The sequence below is a fragment of the Hemicordylus capensis genome, chromosome 5 (genome assembly GCF_027244095.1).
Source record: "Hemicordylus capensis ecotype Gifberg chromosome 5, rHemCap1.1.pri, whole genome shotgun sequence".
NCBI classification, from domain to species: domain Eukaryota; kingdom Metazoa; phylum Chordata; class Lepidosauria; order Squamata; family Cordylidae; genus Hemicordylus; species Hemicordylus capensis.
In genome coordinates, this window is record NC_069661.1 from 201,928,624 (window position 1) to 201,946,871 (window position 18,248).

Below are 18,248 nucleotides of genomic sequence, written 5' to 3' on the forward strand. Positions count from 1 at the left end.
GCTGATCTCCCCTTTCCTGTTGCAAGAAGTCTATGTTAATCTTTGTCAATGATTGCTCTGCTATACTCAATTGCTCTCTATAGAAATTCAACATAGGTAAATGCACACAAAAGAAAACACCTGTAGATTAAATCTTTGTACTAACACCCTTTGTAACACCTTTTGGGATCAGGCTAGCAAATCTGGGACAAGAGAAGATGCCCATTTGCAGCTCAGAGATGCAGATTTGCTTTGGGCAATGTCCCCCCACTCCCCTTCTAAGTTTACAGCTTACAGAAGATGGGATTCAGATATCAAAAGACAATATTCAGAAGGTAACAGCATTGTCACCTTTTTGGGGACCCAGGAAAAGATGAGGAGATTTCAAATAGATTCTATGGGGATCAAAGGAAGATACAACTATAAAGAATGAGGCTTACTGGACAGAGAGGAGCAGTCTTGTGCCTACAAGCAATCTTCAGCCTACAAGCAATAATTGCTCATGAGTAATCCAAGAGTTTGCTGCCCAAGCTGCGGGCTAGAGGCAGGAACTCTTTCCATGGGAGAAGGGACTGTTTCTGACTTCTGCTTCGAAGTGAGAAGTCAAGACTCCCCAGCCATGATACCCCCTAGCAATCTTGTGCCTACAAGCAAGATCTGCTCATGAGCAATCCAAGGGTTTGCTGCTAAGCCGCGGGGCAACAAGCAGGAACTCTGTTCATGGACAGGAACTCTCTGTGACTTCTGCTGCACAGTGAGAAGTCAAGACTTCCCCAGCCATGGTGCTCTGACTCTCAGCCGTGCTCTGAGCGAACTGCATGCTTGATCACCGCTCTCAAAGCTCCTGTCCCCAGCCAAAAGCCTCTCTCCATCAGCTGAACGATCCACCGTTCTCAAGCCTCTGATCTGGGTAATATGCCACCCCACAAGCCTTGGATCCCTCCATCCTTTCCCCTTCTTCTCCTTTCCCCTCGTCCCTCTACTAATTCCTGATCTCCCCAAACCATGCCAGCCCTCAGCCTTCCTTACCTCCCCCCTTCCCCCCCCTTTCCCATCTATATCTGAATTGTATTAGGCTCTAGGAAGATATAATACACACACATATGTTAGTTAGGAACACTGGGTGAATATTGGTGCTGGCTAGGGTTGAAATACTGTTAGTAATACTGATAGAATGTTCTGCTTTCTGCTCAGTTAGATTGATATTGTTCTTCTTTTATACTCAATAAAGCCCAATGAGTCATTTAGGATTGATATCCTTTCTTCCTTGAGCCCAGATCCTACATGGTCACTATATAAAAGAACTTGGTCACTTGGTGACACTTATGAGACAGGCCTAATTTTGTATGCTAGCTAATGAGCATATTTAGTATATAAATCAGGCATGGACCACAACAAGAGCTTCTTAGAACTTTCCTCACAGAGCTTTTAAGAGAGCGCTTCATCTCTTTTAAAGGCTCCTCACCCCAGCACATACTGGGTAGAGATCAGCACCATGGGAAATGGCCCTCACATTGAAGGTTTTTTTTGCCAAAGTGGCTAGTGGTGTGCACAGAACCAGTGCCTGCTGGTTCGAAGGTGGGGGGGGGGATCTCTTTAAGGACAGAAGAGAGTGCCTGTACCCCTTCCTCTGCAGCAGTAACTTCTGGTCACTTCTTGTATGAGGAGGCACCGGGGAGGCAAGGAGGTATGCTGCCACCCCGCTGGACTGTTTTAAAAGGCAGTGCCAGCGGAAGGAGTAAGAGCACCCTCCCCCATCCTTAAAGAGATTCCCCCCACCTTTGAACCGGTGAAACCACAGGTCTTTTGAACTGGTTTGAAGGCCCATAAAGGGCCTCTGAACTGGTTCTGTGCACATCCCTAAAAGTGGCTCCTGCTTGAAAAATAGTGAAGAACAATTTAGCCATTCAAAAAAAAAAAAAAAGAGGAGAATGCTGCTCATTCACCCAGAGGCCAATGTTCCCTCTATTTTTTTCCTTCGGTGAGTAGAATGAGTTTTGTTCTGGGTGGCAGTATCAAGCCATCATGCACACATGTGTATTATTATGTGCCACTATAGATACAAATCACACACACACACACACACACACACACACACATCATAAATGTGGAAGAAAAGAAGTGTATTTTACAATTGTAGTCCAAAATACCAGAAATGCTAGAATGGGACTTTTAATACCTTCTGAAACTCAGTACAGAGGCTACTTTATAATAGCGACCAGCTCTCCAGTAAACCACACATGAAGATTTTAGATCAGTAGCATTTAACTCAAATAAAACCAGCATATATTTCTCATAATTACTCTACTCAGTGTTGGAGGGGTTGTAAACAAAAGGGAACATTTTACTACATGTGGTGGTCTTGTGAAAAGGGGGTGCCTGGGGATGGGGGTTTCTTCACCTCTGTTGTTTGTAATTGCCATGACTCCACTTTCACAAATATTAAACAAAACAGGCCTCGGATACCAAACATCTAAAGCATCAAGTAAAATCAACCATCTGCTGTACATGGACGATCTGAAGTTGTATGGAAAGTACCAGTCAGAAATCGAATCACTGCTAAACACTGTCCGTATATTCAGTAGTGATATAGCAATGGAGTTTGGACTAGACAAGTGTGCTGCATTAATAATGAACAGAGGGAAAATAAGAAAAATAGAAGGAATAGAACTGCCTAATGGAAGCAAGATCAAGAACCTGGAAGAGAAAGAACATTACAAATACTTGGGCATTCTCCAGGATGATAACATTGCACACACTGAAGTTAAAAGAAAAATTGGAAGTGAATACATCAGGAGAGTTAGAAAAATCCTAGAGTCCAAACTCAATGGTGAGAACACCATACAAGTCATAAACACCTGGGCTATACCTGTTATCAGATACACTGCAGGAATAATAGACTGGACCCAGGCAGAGCTAGAGACGCTAGATCGTAAGACCAGGAAAATCATGACCATCAATCATGCTCTGCACCCCCGCAGTGATGTCGATAGGCTATACCTCCATCACAGCTCAGGTGGAAGAGGAATGCTGCAAGTCCATCAAACAGTAGAGGAGGAGAAAAGAGGCCTTGAAGAATATATTAAGGACAGTGAAGAAGATGCACTTCAAATGGTCAATAACAAGAAACTATTCAACACCAATGAAAGAAAGCAGGCCTACAAGAAAGAACAAGTCAAGAACCGAGCAGAACAATGGAAAAATAAGCCCCTGCATGGTCAATATTTGCACAATATAAGTGGAAAATCAGACATCACCAAGACCTGGCAATGACTTAAGAATAGCAACTTGAAGAAAGAAACAGAGGGTTTAATACTGGCTGCACAAGAACAGGCACTAAGAACAAATGCAATAAGAGCAAAAGTAGAAAAGTCAACAACAAAGAGCAAGTGCCGTCTTTGTAAAGAACCTGATGAAACCGAGGATCACCTAATCAGCTGTTGTAAAAAGGTCGCACAGACTGACTACAAACAAAGGCATGACAAGGTAGCAGGGATGATACACTGGAACATCGGCAAAAAATACAAGCTACTTGTAGCCAAAAATTGGTGGGACCATACAATTGAAAAAGTGGTAGAAAATGAAGATGTAAAAATATTATGGGACTTCCGACTACAAACAGACAAACATCTGCCACACAATACACCAGATATAACTGTAGTTGAGAAGAAAGAAAAACAAGTTAAAATAATCGACATAGCAATACCAGGGGATAGCAGAATAGAAGAAAAAGAAATAGAAATAAATAACCAAATACAAAGATCTACAATTTGAAATTGAAAGGCTGTGGCAGAAAAAGACCAAAATAATCCCAGTGGTAATTGGCGCCCTGGGTGCAGTTCCAAAAGACCTTGAAGAGCACCCCAGCACCATAGGGGCCACAGAAATCACCATCAGCCAATTACAAAAAGCAACTTTACTGGGAACAGCCTATATTCTGCGACGATATCTATAACAATGGACAATAAAATTCTGGCATCCCAGGTCCTTGGGAAGGACTCGATGTCTGGATAAAACAAACCAGTCAATAACACCTGTCTGACTGTGTAAATAAATAAATAAATAAATAAATAATATAAAATCAGACTACATATATACGCTTTTGGCATATTATGTAACAATATTTGGCCACAATATGAATAACATCCGAATTAGGATTAGTGAGCAAATAGTTTAAATAAAAATCATCTCCACGACCCAGAAAATTAATCAAAAGTGGGGCAATTAGTCGGTGTCTTATGTCTCTGTAGTAATCACAATACAGAAGAACATGAGCAGTTGTTTCAACGTTACCAGATCCACAAGGGCATAATCTTGATGCATATGGTATAGCCTGGAATCTCCCATGGAGCACAGCTGTTGGGAGAGCATTTATTTACACAGTCAAGTGTTAGAGCTCGTCTAAACTTTGGAATTACTACTTAAATATGTAGCAGGCTTGAGCTCGATGCTCTGACTTCCTATGTAAATGTTACTCGATAACTTTTCATGTTCCATCTGCAACTCCACGTCATGGATATGTTGCACATACATTGCACATCATGGATACGTTCTAGCCTGGTCGAAACCTAATCTAATAAGATCATCTTGAGATAATACGTATAATAGTAATTTTTTTTTTGTAATTGCCAATTTCCATTTGGATTTAAAAGAGTCCTCCAAAATTAAATGTACTAAGCCTACTTTTGTGAATACCAATTTTAACCAGTAAAGTATGACAGATCTCCAATAATATGATTCAAATCTAACCAGACCCACCTCCCTTCTAATGGCAGTATTTGAGACACAGCACAGCAGCTGTAATATCATTCTTTTTTCTTCTTCTCGTTTTTCATAATATAGTTCTTATGAACTTAGTTTGAAGTGTTCCTAGCGGAGCAAAAGTATCATGTCTTATTGCTGTTGCTTGTGTTCTACTGCTTTTATTGTGGTTTTTGTATTTTACTGTGTGTTATTGTGAACTGTCATGAGTAGCAATAGACTGGCAAGACAAGAGAGACATGTTTTAAAGAAAGTAAAATAAATCTCCTTATTCCACCCTCTCTGTTGCAGGAGACGTGTGACTTGGGAAGAGTGGCACAGGTGCTGCCGCTGCCTACATGCTAACAGGATGGTTGGTGAGTGAGATGCTGGACGCAGCAGGCCTGCAGAGGTGGCTAATTCACCACCTGTGCCAATCTGTGGACTGAAGTTTGAACTGGCTGCCTCACCAAGCCTCATTACTGGGCCAGCCCTGAGCATCTTAGAGTGCACATGCTCAGTGGGATTTTATTTGTTTTACAGTGTGAGGGATGAAGGTCAATCCTCCATTTTGTATATGGTTGCTTGTTTTCCATTTTTGTATTATGTTTGCTTATGTTGTAAAATGGCTGCCTATGCCCCATTTTGAGTTTTTTGAGCTAAAGGTTAAAAGTTTGGGGTTTCTTTTCTCTCCGTTCTGTCTGCATTTTGTAATTTTTTTTGTCTGGTTTTTGTTAGTCCTGATTGGGTAACTCCAATAGAGGTGGGTGGAGTTACAGATATAAAAAGGGGAGGTTTTGAAAAGCTAGGGAGAGTTGGGTGTACTTTGCTTAGGTTAGCTGGAATCACTTGAAGCTAAAGTGCCATTCACTTGTTATGTTCAACACTTGTAGAATAAGTGCACAGTATACACAGGTACAGATCTGTATACAAGTACAGTGCCAGCATGCATATGGCATCCCCATATGCGCAGGTGTCATTTTCATGGTCAGCAACATCTTGCTGACCATGCAAATGACGCCCATGCATGCATGGATGCCACGAGTGTGCTGGCACCACATGGAGGTACTTAGGCCAAGTGCAGCCCCAGCAGGAAGCTGCATGGGGGCAGCAGAGAGTAGGTAAGGACCTGCTATCCTCTTTCTTAAAGCTCTCCCTGAGCCACTTCCAAACTGTGTGTGTCGGAACCACACAAAACTGTGTGTCAAAACCATGCTTCGAATCACACATTCCTAGGATTGTATTCTTGCCAAATGCAACTTTGGAGGGCTCTACCAAAGACTCATATCTTCCTCAGTGGTGACTGCAAGGAGTCTTGTATATGAACTGATACTGAGAAAAGTTGAATATGGGTTAAGGAAGGAGAAGAGCATAATATCTGTAAAACTGGCATTCATTTGTTTGTTTTTTAATGGCAATGATTGGAGGGAAAATAGCAAAAGTGAGAGTGGGTAGGGTGTGTGCCCTTAGGTGCTAATCCTCCAATATCATCACTACCTAAGCAAAAAAACCAGTCTTCCTCAGACCCAGATAAGTTCTGCTATGGTCTGTCTATGCTTCAAGATGATGGAGGCCTGCATTTGTCACACCATGCAAGTTGTTTTGCTAGGATTTTCAAGTCAGAATATCTGAGCAATGAAAGAATAGGGTTTCCTACAGGGATAGCACATGGGATATGGAAAACATTGTGTAGAGACTCCAAAAAATCTTCTTTAACAATCAGTGTTCATGATGCAACAAACCATCATCTGGAAGCACTTGAAATGTGCTTCTGGATTATGGTTTATTGCATCACAAACACAATACAAAAGCTTGTTTGTTTTAGCTGAATCAAGAGAAAAGCACAGCTAGTTCAAAATATCTGCTGGTGGAAACATCTTTTCATAAGGTAATGAGGTAGCTGGAATACAATAAGACATAAAACAAGGGCATCTTATTGATCATTTAATTTATCTATTGCATGAAGCTTATCACTCGCCCATTTCACTGCTATGCTTTTAAAATCCTCAACAAAGGCTTTAATAATCACACTGATTAACCAATTAAAACTTTCAGTCCTAATTGAAATGCATGAAGAAAGAGAGTTTGTAATTGTGCATTCAAGTACAAGACCAGCAGTTCCTTTCCTTCCTGCTTTAGATTTAATGAAATACATCTTTAAACAGTATATATAAATGTATCTTTTAAAATACAATTGAAACAAGCAATCTGATGTATAGAAGTGCTGAGAACTGATGAAATCTATTGAAGCTAATTAGCAGATTTCTAAGATCAGACCATTGATACTGTCTTAAAATGGGTTTAGGAGGCCAATTAATGATAGTCAGTAAAACTATAAGTGTACTAGGACTAGGAAGGGCTTGGAGCCAACCCGCAAATGTGCAAATCATCTTTGTATATGGGCACAAAAGTCTGCTTGGATCTAATTTAGAAAAGTGCTCCTTTTTCTGTAGTTCACGCCTATCAGGGCTTGAAACATTCAAAGCAAGTTTGAAAAGGACAATATGGAGGGAATCGGAGGAACAAGTGAAAGTAGGAGGACAAAAAAATTGTATACGGCTACATGAATGAGGCTCTCCTCCAAGCCTTCTCACTTAGCAGCAACCAAAAGCAATGGGAGCATGAACCCTTACTCGTGTGTGCCAAGCCAATTTAAATGTGATGCTTTCACTGTTCTCTTCACCAGGCCCCGCTCAGTAATTAATTGAATTGGAAGTCAATTTGCACTTCTTCACAACCAAGAGGGGCAGAGGAAGGAGTAGCAGCTGCAGCTGCCTAAGACCTCCTGCTGACCAGCTAAGCTTCAATGAAAACAAGGAGAGGCTACTGTTGGACAAGGAAGCTGAAAAGATGTCCCTTTAAGGACAATGTAGAACTGGTTCTAGCTGATCCTAGCCAGCAGAGCTAGGCTAGACTGCTTGGAGCCCATGATTCTTTCACATCAGTAATAAAACTGATTCAGGAGATATGAGGTACAAATGGTAACCAAAAAAGATTGATTAAAAGAAAGTCTGATGTGATCAATAGAGGGACTTGCAGACATGGAACATCTGAACATCCCTACAGTACAGAACTGTCTCTGGAGGAACTTGTTAAAGATTCAGAGTTGTAACATTTGCATGAAGACAGTGAATTATGATGAGAAAATAAGCCAAAAATAACTATATTCCTAAATATTTCTGGATCAGAAGCACATTGTAAGAGTACATTGGAAGGCTAGACTGTAAAGAGAAGCTATGATACACTTTTGCAGAAGTTTGAATCATGTTATGTTCCAAAGAACAGTGAAATATTTCTGAAGGATACAAAAGAAGGTTAGAGGAAGGCGCTGGATGTGTGTGTGTGTGTGTAGTGGCTGTGATCCATCAGAGCAACATCTCCTTTACCAGGATCTCTGTGAGACAATTGGACCATATTGAGTGTGCGTATCTTGGCCTGGGAACTTGGGATAGATTAGAGATTCTATTGATGTACCAAGCACCCTGTTGCCCAATGAAATCCCTAACTGATCTGATGGAGCTGGTCGTAGAGCTGGTGTTGGAGTTGCCCAGGCTTTTGGAGTTGGGTGACTTCAATGTTCACTTTGGGTCTGGCTTGTCTGGTTCAGCTCAGGAGTTCATAGTGGCCATGAATACTATGGGCTAGGGATGTGCAGGTTCGACCACGAACCTGTTCAAGGTCAAACCGATTTGGTTCGACCATTCGGGGTTTAACTAACCCCCTCATTTGGTCCGACCTTGGACTGAACCCCCCTAACAGTTTGGGTTTTTTTTGTCCCATGCAGAGGCCTATTGCGTATGTGCCCAGCCCCAACATGGCTGCCGCCCTGCCAGGAGAAGGCCAAAAACCGGCCGAAGACCGCTCGAATGGGCGCAGAGCTGGCCGAACCAGCTCTTTGGGGGCATATGGAAGGCCGGCGGGGGAGAGGGGACCCCCCTGCCACCCCCAGGAGCCCCGTGGAAGGCTGCAAAGGTTATTATTTAAAAAAAACCCTTTAAACATTCGTGAACCCCCTCAAACCGAACCAAACTCGAGGGGGGTTCGCCAGGGTGCTGGACCAGACTGGCCCAGTAGGCTTCGCGTGCAGTTTGCACTCGAACCGAACCAGACCAGCCGGTTCCGTGCACATCCCTACTATGGGCCTATCCCAATTGGTCACAGGGCCAACACACACTGCTGGTAACATCCTCAATTTGGTCTTTTGCTCAGATCAGGGTGGTGTTCCGTGGGTGGAGACTCCTAGAGTGTGCCCATTATCATGGATGGACTACCATCCCGTTAACGTTGGTTTCATGGCCACAACTCACCTCTTCAGAGGTGCAGTACCTATTAGGATGGTCCGCACAAGAAGGCTGTTGAATCCTATAGAGTTCCAAGAGGCCTAGGAGGGTTTTAGGGTTGGTTCTGCTGGTGATTCTGTTGGTGCCCTGGTGGAGACCTGGAATAGGGAGCTTACCAGGGCAGCAGACAGTATCACCCCTAAGTGTCTTCTCCACTCTGCTTCGAAACTAGCTCCATGATAGACTAAACACAGGGGCGTAATTATCATTAGGCGAGGGTAGGCAGTTGTCTCGGGGGCCCGCTGCCTTGAGGGGCCCCCCCGAGGCACATCACATGACTCCCTGCCCATGTATTTTTATTTTAATACACATATCATTTGGAGGGGGGGAATTTAATTTCTGCCGCTGTGCGGCTGAGGGATGGCCACGGGTGTGTGTGTGTGTGTGTGTGTGTGTGTGTGAACCAGGAGTAGTCCTTCTCCCCTGCCAGCCTCCCCGCGATCTCACTCCTTGCCGTTTGGCCCCGCGTCTCTTGATTGATCCTCATGTTCCTACAAATGCTCCATTTCTCTCTCTTGCGTGGCTGCGCCTCCCGGCACGGCTCTGTCCCTACACACAGCCCTGCCCCCAGCAGCAGCACAAGAAGCTCAGGACCAGATTCCTACCACCTATTCCTGGCGAAAAAGCAGCCACTCCACTGCCTGCTTTTCCCTATTTGTCCCCAGTACTGTAGCCTGTTCCTTTCCAGCAATTCAGGGAGGAAGTGGACTAAACTAGCCTCCACTCCAGTCTCCACCAGGATAGACCTGGGAGAGGAGAAGTCTTCCGCTACTGAAAAAACCCTGGCAGGAAAAGCGTTTCCCTGCTCTAAAGCAGAGTAAGTCCTCAGAAGAAATTCACTTGACGCAGACTGGGAGGGGGAGAAGGACTACTCTTGTGTCACCCCTCCCCCAGCCATCCCTCAGCCACGCGGTGGCAGAAATTCAAAGTAAACACATGGAGGTTTGGCAGGATGGGGTGGCTCCTCTCAAAAAGCCTGCAGCCTCTCTCTCCCCAAGCCTCCTGCCCCATCCTTTCCCTCTTTCCCCCGTCTCCATTCTCTCTCATGCGAAGCCTGTGTGCGCGCAAGAGAGAGTGTTCGCAGACTTGGCAGGGAGAGGCGCAGTGAGCAGAGGCAGTAGCTGGGGCAGAGGAAGGGCGGTGGTGGAGGAGGAGGAGGTTGTATGTACACTAAGGAGAGGGGTAGCCGGGGAGAGAAAGAGATGGTGGGGCCTGCCGGAGATATTCTCTCCAGCCTCTGTTGTCTCCAGTGTCCTTTCAGTGCCCAGCAGCATTCCTCGAGCTGGGAAAGTCTTCTTTCTGTGCGATTTGTATTTCTACTCTTTCTGTTCTTTAACCCCACCCCCCTCACCCTTCTAATCTTTGCGGGTTGGTTTCTCATTAGGCACAGCTCGGAAGCTGAGGAGGGGAAAATGGTGCAGGCTCTCAAGCAGCCAAGAGGCGATTTTCTGCTGCTTTTTTGGAGTGAAAGGTTGTTGGTTTTACAGTGGAAGCACCAACTCACACCATGCTGGCTTTCCCCTCCCGCTATAAACATCTACTCATTGGGACAGTCTTCCCTCCCTGCCCTTTCCCTGGAAGAAAGGAGATAGGTTTTTATATGTGTGTTGTAATTATTGTGTTTGAACTCTGATCTGGAAAAAGAACTCTGCTTGGAAGGATGTAAACCCTTTATTTTTCTTCTCCCTCCAGCTCTAGCAAAGGGGAAGCTGAAATTATCTCTCTTTTGTTATGGGGGGGGGGGCATTTTAAAATTTTGTCTCTGGGCCCACGCCAACCTTGCTACGCCCCTGACTAAACATCTATAGGAGATGAAGTGGCAAAGGAGAAAACTAGAGTGTAAGTGGAGGAAGACTCTACTTCAATCCGATAAGACACTACACAAAGCCCATTTGAAGGCTTGTTCTGTGGCAAAACGTGCAGTGAAGAAGCAATTCTATTCTGCACATATTGTGTCTGCAAGCTCGTGTCCGGTGGAGTTGTTCAGAGTTGTGAGGGGATTGACTCAAGTTCCCTCTTCTCTGAACATAGATCTGGATTTTTCTTTATCCTATTGTGATGCTTTTAACAACTATTTTGCGGATAAAGCTCTCGCATCCGAGCAGACTTGGATTCCACAGTTATGGCAGGGTCAACTGTAGAGGTGTCCGGTATCTCCTCTGGTTCAATTAGAATCGATCAGATTCAATTTGCGACTCCTGAGGATGTAGACAAACTCCTTGGAGGTGTTCGGCCTACCCAGCCCGGGATTAAGCATAAGGCAAAACAAGCACGTGCTTAGGGCATCAAGGGAAGGGGGACACCACAGAATTTTCCCCCACCTATTATGCCTTTAACTCTTTCAATGAACATAAGAACAGCCCTGCTGGATCAGGCCCAAGGCCCATCTAGTCCAGCATCCTGTTTCACAAAGTGGCCCACCAGATGCCACTGGAAGCCACAGGCAGGATTTGAGGGCATGCGCTCTCTCTTGCTGTTACTCCCCTGCAACAGGTACTCAGAGGCATCCTACCTTTGAGGCTGGAGGTGGCCTAAAGCCCTCCAACTAGTAGCCAATGATAGACCTCTTCTCCATGAAGTTATCCAAACCCCTCTTAAAGCCATTCAGGTTGTTGGCTGTCACCACATCTTGTGGCAGAGAATTCCACAAGTTGATTATGCATTGTATGAAAAAGTACTTTGTTTGTTGGTCCTAGATTTGCTGGCAGTCAGTTTCATGGGATGACCCCTGGTTCTAGTGTTATGTGTGATGGAGAAGAATTTCTCTCTATCCACTTTGTCCACTCCATGCATGATTTTATAAACCTCTATCATGTCTCCCCGCAATCGTCTTTTTTCTAAACTAAAAAGCCCCAGGTCTTGTAGCCTTGCCTCATAAGAAAGGTGCTCTAGGCCCCTGATCATCTTGGTTGCCCTCCTTTGCACCTTTTCCAGTTCTACAATGTCCTTTTTTAAATGTGGTGACCAGAATTGTACGCAGTACTCCAGGTGTGGCCACACCATCATTTTGTGGCCCGTACTCCAGGTGTGGCCACACCATCATTTTGTGGCAGCACCATCATCATCCCTAGCATGGAATTGGCCTTTTTCACAGCTGCCGCACATTGAGTCAACACTTTCAACGAGCTGTCCAACACAACCCCAAGATCCCTCTCTTGGTTATTCACCGACAGCTCAGATCCCATCAGCTTATACTTGAAGTTGGGGCTTTTTGTCCCAATGTGCATCACTTTACACTTGCTAACATTGAACCAAATTTGCCATTTTGTCACCCACTCACCCAGTTTGGAGAGATCCTTTTGGAGCTCCTCACAATCAGTTTTGGAAAGAGTTTGGTATCATCTGAAAATCTGGCTACCTTGCTGCTTTCTTCAACTTCTAGATCATTTATGAATAAATTAATAAGCACCGGTCCCAGTACAGATCCCTGGGGGACCCCACTTCTTACTTTCCTCCATTGTGAAAACTCTCCATTTATACCTACCCTCTGTTTCCTGATTTTCAACCAGTTAGCAATCCACACATGTACTTGTCCCCTTATCTCATGACTGATAAGTTTCCTCAGGAGACGTTGATGAGGAACTTTGTCGAAAGCTTTTTGGAAGTCCAGGTATACTATGTCAACTGGATCACCTTGATCCACACACCTGTTGACACTCTCAATGAACTCCAAAATGTTTGTGAGGCAAGATTTACCTTTGCAGAAGCCATGCTGGTTCTCTCCCAGCAGGGCCTATTCTTCTATGTGCTTTACAATTTTATCCTTGAGGATATTTTCAATCAATTTGCCTGGAACAGCCGTTAAGCTAACTGGCCTGTAATTTCCCAGATCACCCTTGGATCCCTTTTTGAAATTGGTGTTACATTTGCTACCTTCCTGTCCTCCAGTTCAGAGCCTGATTGCAGGGATAACTTATATGGACCAGAACTCCCCCGAATTGGACCTGGTTCGAGGCCAACTGGTTTGGGACAAACCACTTGTGTACACACCTACCAATTTTATTAGCACATTGATAATAATATCTGATTCCAATGGATCTAATCTGATTCTCTGTTCCGACTGGAACGTGTTGTTCTATTGCACATGTAATATGAAAAGTCTACATGAAAAGTCTGTATTGTGTACAATAGACAAATGTTGACAGTGTCACACTGACTTTTCCATCATTCAAAAGCAATTATAAAAAATCATAAAACAGTTTACTCAATGAGACATTGCTTAGAGCCAATTCAAAAAATCTGGGGACAGCTGTGTTGTTTCTTTTAGTCACCCAATGCTGACTTTTAGTTGCACTGCTATAGACCAAACCAGTCACATGAATAACACCCAGCACCACAGGCTGAAAGAGTTCTAGGAAATGACCCCCACTATCTGTATTTTGTCATTGCCTGCCAACTTTGGTATTTTTTCTATTGTATCTATTGTATTAATTCTCCTGGGTGGAATGTGTTCCCTGGCTCCCAGCTGATTGGCTGGGCAGCGGAGGCGCCTGATTGGCTGAGGTGTGCCCAGGAGGACTGGTCACCATGGCGGCGGCAGGCCAGCCGCGGAGGCAAGAGGTGGTGGCCAGCCCAGCCCGGCCGCAGAGGCAAGGCCCAGAAGGAGGGGAAGACAGTTGGGGGGGGGCAGAAGTCGTAGTGGGGAGGAGAGGCGGCTGGGCCTGGCATGGGACAGCCATGGTTAGGAAGCGGAGACTGGGCCAGAAGGTGCGGGGGGGAGGAGGTAACCGCCGGCCCCAAAGAACACACAGATGCTCTGTGTGGGGTTGGCTAGTTTTAAATAAATGTGCAGTACCTGTCTTCTTAATGGACATGTTTAGATATAATTAGTATTCTATATACAGTCACCTTTAATAATATAATTGCGCTCTGTGAGGCCTATATAGTAATGAAAAGAGAAGTCAGAATATACAAGCATTCCTTTGTAGGTTTGGTCCACCACCATTTATTTCTTCAGTTTTTTATGAGCACATATCTTACTCTGAGTGGACAGGTTTAATTTTACAATGTAAACCTCTTTAATATTTCTGAGTGCTTACTTTTATAGTCCAAAATGCCACAAAGCTGAATGCTGTTGTAGTAATTTTTTTTAAGAAATGACGTACGTGAATGCCAGATTCTTACTTTACTCTCATCTAGGAAATGAAAAGATCTTCCTTCCAATTAAATGTCAGTTTGCTCTGTAGTGAATGTCAAGTTGACAGAATGATCCTGCTTTTTGTAAGATAATTTTGAAATTCTCTAATAATTTGAGTCACAATGCTAAGAGACTGAATAGATAAGGATCAAAAGGATAAGTGTTATTTGGGTTTTTTAGCCTACTTTTCTCAAGGAAAGTAAACTTATGAGATCACCCAGCATTTTCTGTGTGTGTCCCTATTAACTTCGCAATGCCTGGACCAATATGAACCAAACTGGGTACAATTGTAGGGACACATAGGGACACCTCAACGGCATAGTTTGTGATGATGTCATCCACCTCAATTCAAGATGGCGGCTGTGTGAACATTTGAAGCACAAGTGGACTAACTTGTAAGGATGGTAATTATCAATTAGGATTATAGTGAAAGGAAAGTAGGCAGATTAGTTCTTACCAGAATAACTGGTAAGAACAGCTTATGAGATCACCCGGCATTTTATAGTCTATTTTTGTGCTCCCCTCCCCCATCAACTTCGCAATGCCTGGACCAATATGAACCAAATCGGGTACAGTTGTGGGGACACATAGTGACACCTCAATGACGTAGTATGTGATATTGTCATCCACCCCAATTCAAGATGTTGCACGTGTAAACATTTGAGGCACAAGTGGGCTAAAGTGTGAACTGCCTAACCGATTTGAATCAAATTCGCTACAGCTGTAGGGACACATAGGGATGCCCCAATGACGTAGTTTGTGATGATGCCATCCACCCCAATTCAAGATGGTGGACATGTGAACATTTGAGGTACAAGAGGTCTAACTTGTGGACCTCAATTTGAACTAAATGTAGTCCAGTTGTAGGGATAGTGAAATGAAAGTAGGCAGATTAGTTCTTACTAGAACAATTTGTTTTTTAACAGATACTTTAAAGTAATGCATGTTCACTTCTTAACCAGGAAAGGTAATCAAGAGTTAATCATTTTATGCAAATGACATTTATTTGCCCTCTAACTTTTTACTAGCCGTCCCTTCCAAGTTAAAGAGACATGCTATACATCTACAAACAATTTTGCCTTTTTGCTTAAGATTTATTTGCATGAAAGTATTCGTAGCAACTGGAAAGAGGGAGGTCAGGATAGAGTTTTGCACACGTCAGTGTGGTAAGAGATGAGGCCTATGTCATCAACTGCATTTATCATCATCATCATCATACTTTATTTATGGTCTTTGACCAAAAAAGAAAAAAAAATCTTTACGTAGTTAAAAGGAAAAATATTAATAGAATGTCAGTTACACATAAATGGCTAGCAGCTTTTGATTAATAATAATTACATGTAAAAATAAAATAACAGCATTGGTAAGGCGTAAGTGTATAGGCATAATTTAAAATTAACAGTAAGGAACCCAAAGCTGTATTCTATTCTTTTGAAGTTCTTAATCTGGTGACAACATAACAGAATTTAGCTACAACGTATGAAATAGTTGCATCTTTATCTGCTAATAAATATGCAACAACAAGATCCTCAGGTTGTCCCCCCATATCATTTAACAGTGGGCTGATTAATTGAGATCTCAAGTTTTGGTATATTGAACACTTCAAAAGTATGTGGGCCATGGTTTTGATCGCCTCTCCACAGGGGCATTTCCGTTCTTCATATAATAGCTTCAGATACTTCCCAACAGCATTGCAGATGGGAAAGCATTGAACCTAGCCCTGGAGAAGGCCCATCTGAATTTACTCAAAGTGATCGTAAATAAATACGTTGCTGGGGCAAGATCCGTCTTAGCACATACTTGTTTATAAAAAGATGGTAAACAAGCCTTCTCTTCCTGGATGTCTATATCAACCAATCTCTGTCGTACTAGACTGCGGACTGTGTTCTCACCGCTCTCTAATAATAGAGTGGGTGATAGGCCGCATTGGCAAAGTTTATCTATCGTTTTGTTAGACCAAGATGCCTGAGGCTCAGCCGCAAGAAGCTTTGGAATTAGCCCTAACTGATGCAGATGAAGTTTAAGCCAATAAAATATCCTTAGGAGCCAAGCCCTGGTATCCAATTTCAGTATGCCCGCCTCCATGCGTATCACCGAATTGGAAATGCCAACTGCATTTAAAAAATGATATGGATGCTAGGAAACCTGAAATGCAACAATCCTCTACCCTATAAAGCCAAGAAGAAGCATAACATTTCCTAATGTGTGGCTTGAAGTTGTGGCATGCTTGACCTTTGCTGATCTCAAGAACATATCTGCAATAAGGGCAGCCAAGTGCTCATTTCACTTCAAATGTCTATCCTTGTAAGAGAGGAGAGTTTTACAGATGCTGACAGAAGCAGGGAAGAAAGGAATTCTTACAACCTAATCTTTAACGAAGATTAGTTGCAAGTGGCAAATGATATGCCTGGGGTCACTATTGCTTGAGATAAGTGGGGGAAATCCTGGAAAAAGGTAACAGATGTGTGCTGTTTCCTGCAGTGGTGATTCATGGTGCTGCTTGAGAAAGTATGGTGCCAGGCTGTGCTGGGCACTAGGGAAAGGTCCTGTACTTAGAGCTGCCACATAGCAAAGAGGACATGTCTCCTGTACCTTTAGAACAGGGATTCTCAACGTGTGGGTCCCCAGATGTAATTGGACTTCAGTTCCCATAATTCCCAACCAAAGGCCACTGGGGCTGGGGATTATGGGAGTTGGAGTCCAATAACATCTGGGGACCCAACGTTGAGAAACCCTGCTTTAGAAGATGCACTGAAGAGGGAATTTAGGTGCAGATTGTCAGGGTGAGGGGTGGGGGGAAGAAAAGTGAAACCTGCTGCAGTTTCCTCTTTTGTGCAGCTCTTACAGGAGATCTGTCCTATTTTCCATATGGCAGCCCTACCTGCAGTACACCCTGAGTTTTTGTCCCCCGTGGCACCCCAGTATGCCCCCAGGAATGGGTATATCCATAAACAGCTCCTGCCCTTCTTGCCCGGGGAGGCAGAGAGAAAGAGGAGCTTTCCTCCAAGCAATAAAGCAACCAAAGAATTTAATGGGCAGCTGCAACAACATCTCTTTTCCCTCCCTTAGACAGTCCTGCTACTGATCTCTTTGGTGGCTTCAGGCAAAGGACTCGGAGCTACTGAGTCCTTTGGCAGCTTCAGTACATTCCTGCCCTCGCACAGTCATATAGTGGGAAGAGGAGCTGCAACTGGAGCTCCTCTTCTTCCCACCTTCCAAGGGAGGGAGGAGGAGCTGCTGACATTGGGAGGGAGCTGACTGGGCTGTGGGGAAGATGGAGAAAAGAAGGAGCTGCCATGTGAGTCAAGCCTCATGTGGCAAGTCCTTCTTCTCCAACTCCCCATAGGCCAAATGGGAGCATCATCAAGGTCCTCAGTTAAGCAGGGACAGCTGGGATGCTCCCATTTACAGGTGGGGGGTGCCCTGCAGCAAGAGCAATGGTGGCGTATGTCAGCCAACTTAAGCTATCGCCGCCTTTGCAAAGTGTTTGGTTATGGGTCATCAGGTGAGTGTGGACAGGCATGGGTCTGGTCCATCCTGTGATGGCAGACCTGAGAGGAAGGGTGCAGGAGGGCTGGCTTTACATGGCAGTACCGTTAGGCAGGTACTGGGCTGCGGGGCCTTGGGGGACAGACTCCTGGAATGAAAAGCATTCACTGGCCCTTTCACATGAGATAATGACATGGACATACCATGAGTGCACATATTATTTCCCTATCCTGACATGCCAGGACACCTTTCCCTCTATGCATGTTATTATATTAGTATATGTATCATGTGAAGAGAAATGGTTTGGATGGATAACATCCCCACACAATTAGGTATGCCAAGGGTAGGGGTGGGGGGATTGTGCACTTATGATGAGTGCTCTTCATTGTCACATAAACAAAGGCTGGCAAATAAAGTGTTGCCTAAACTGGTCCCAAATGGAGTTAGGAAACTATCAAATATAGGCCTATGCCTTCCTCAAACGGATATGAACATTGCCTCCCAAGCTTGTGTATTTGTTCCGTATCCAATGAATATCATTCTCTCCTTTGGAGAAAACAAAA

The 18,248-nt window shown here is 44.0% G+C and overlaps 1 long non-coding RNA gene across 2 annotated transcripts in view; it reads left to right on the plus strand.

The window, feature by feature from the left end:
* LOC128328187 (uncharacterized) overlaps positions 1-8,867 on the plus strand; it is a 47,514-nt gene extending 38,647 nt beyond the window's left edge. For both annotated transcript variants that reach the window (XR_008309069.1, XR_008309068.1), the window contains exons 3-4: positions 5,032-5,096; positions 7,406-8,867. This is a non-coding gene — a long non-coding RNA (uncharacterized LOC128328187). The remainder of the gene's footprint in view (positions 1-5,031; positions 5,097-7,405) is intronic.
* The last annotated feature ends 9,381 nt before the right edge of the window (positions 8,868-18,248 follow it).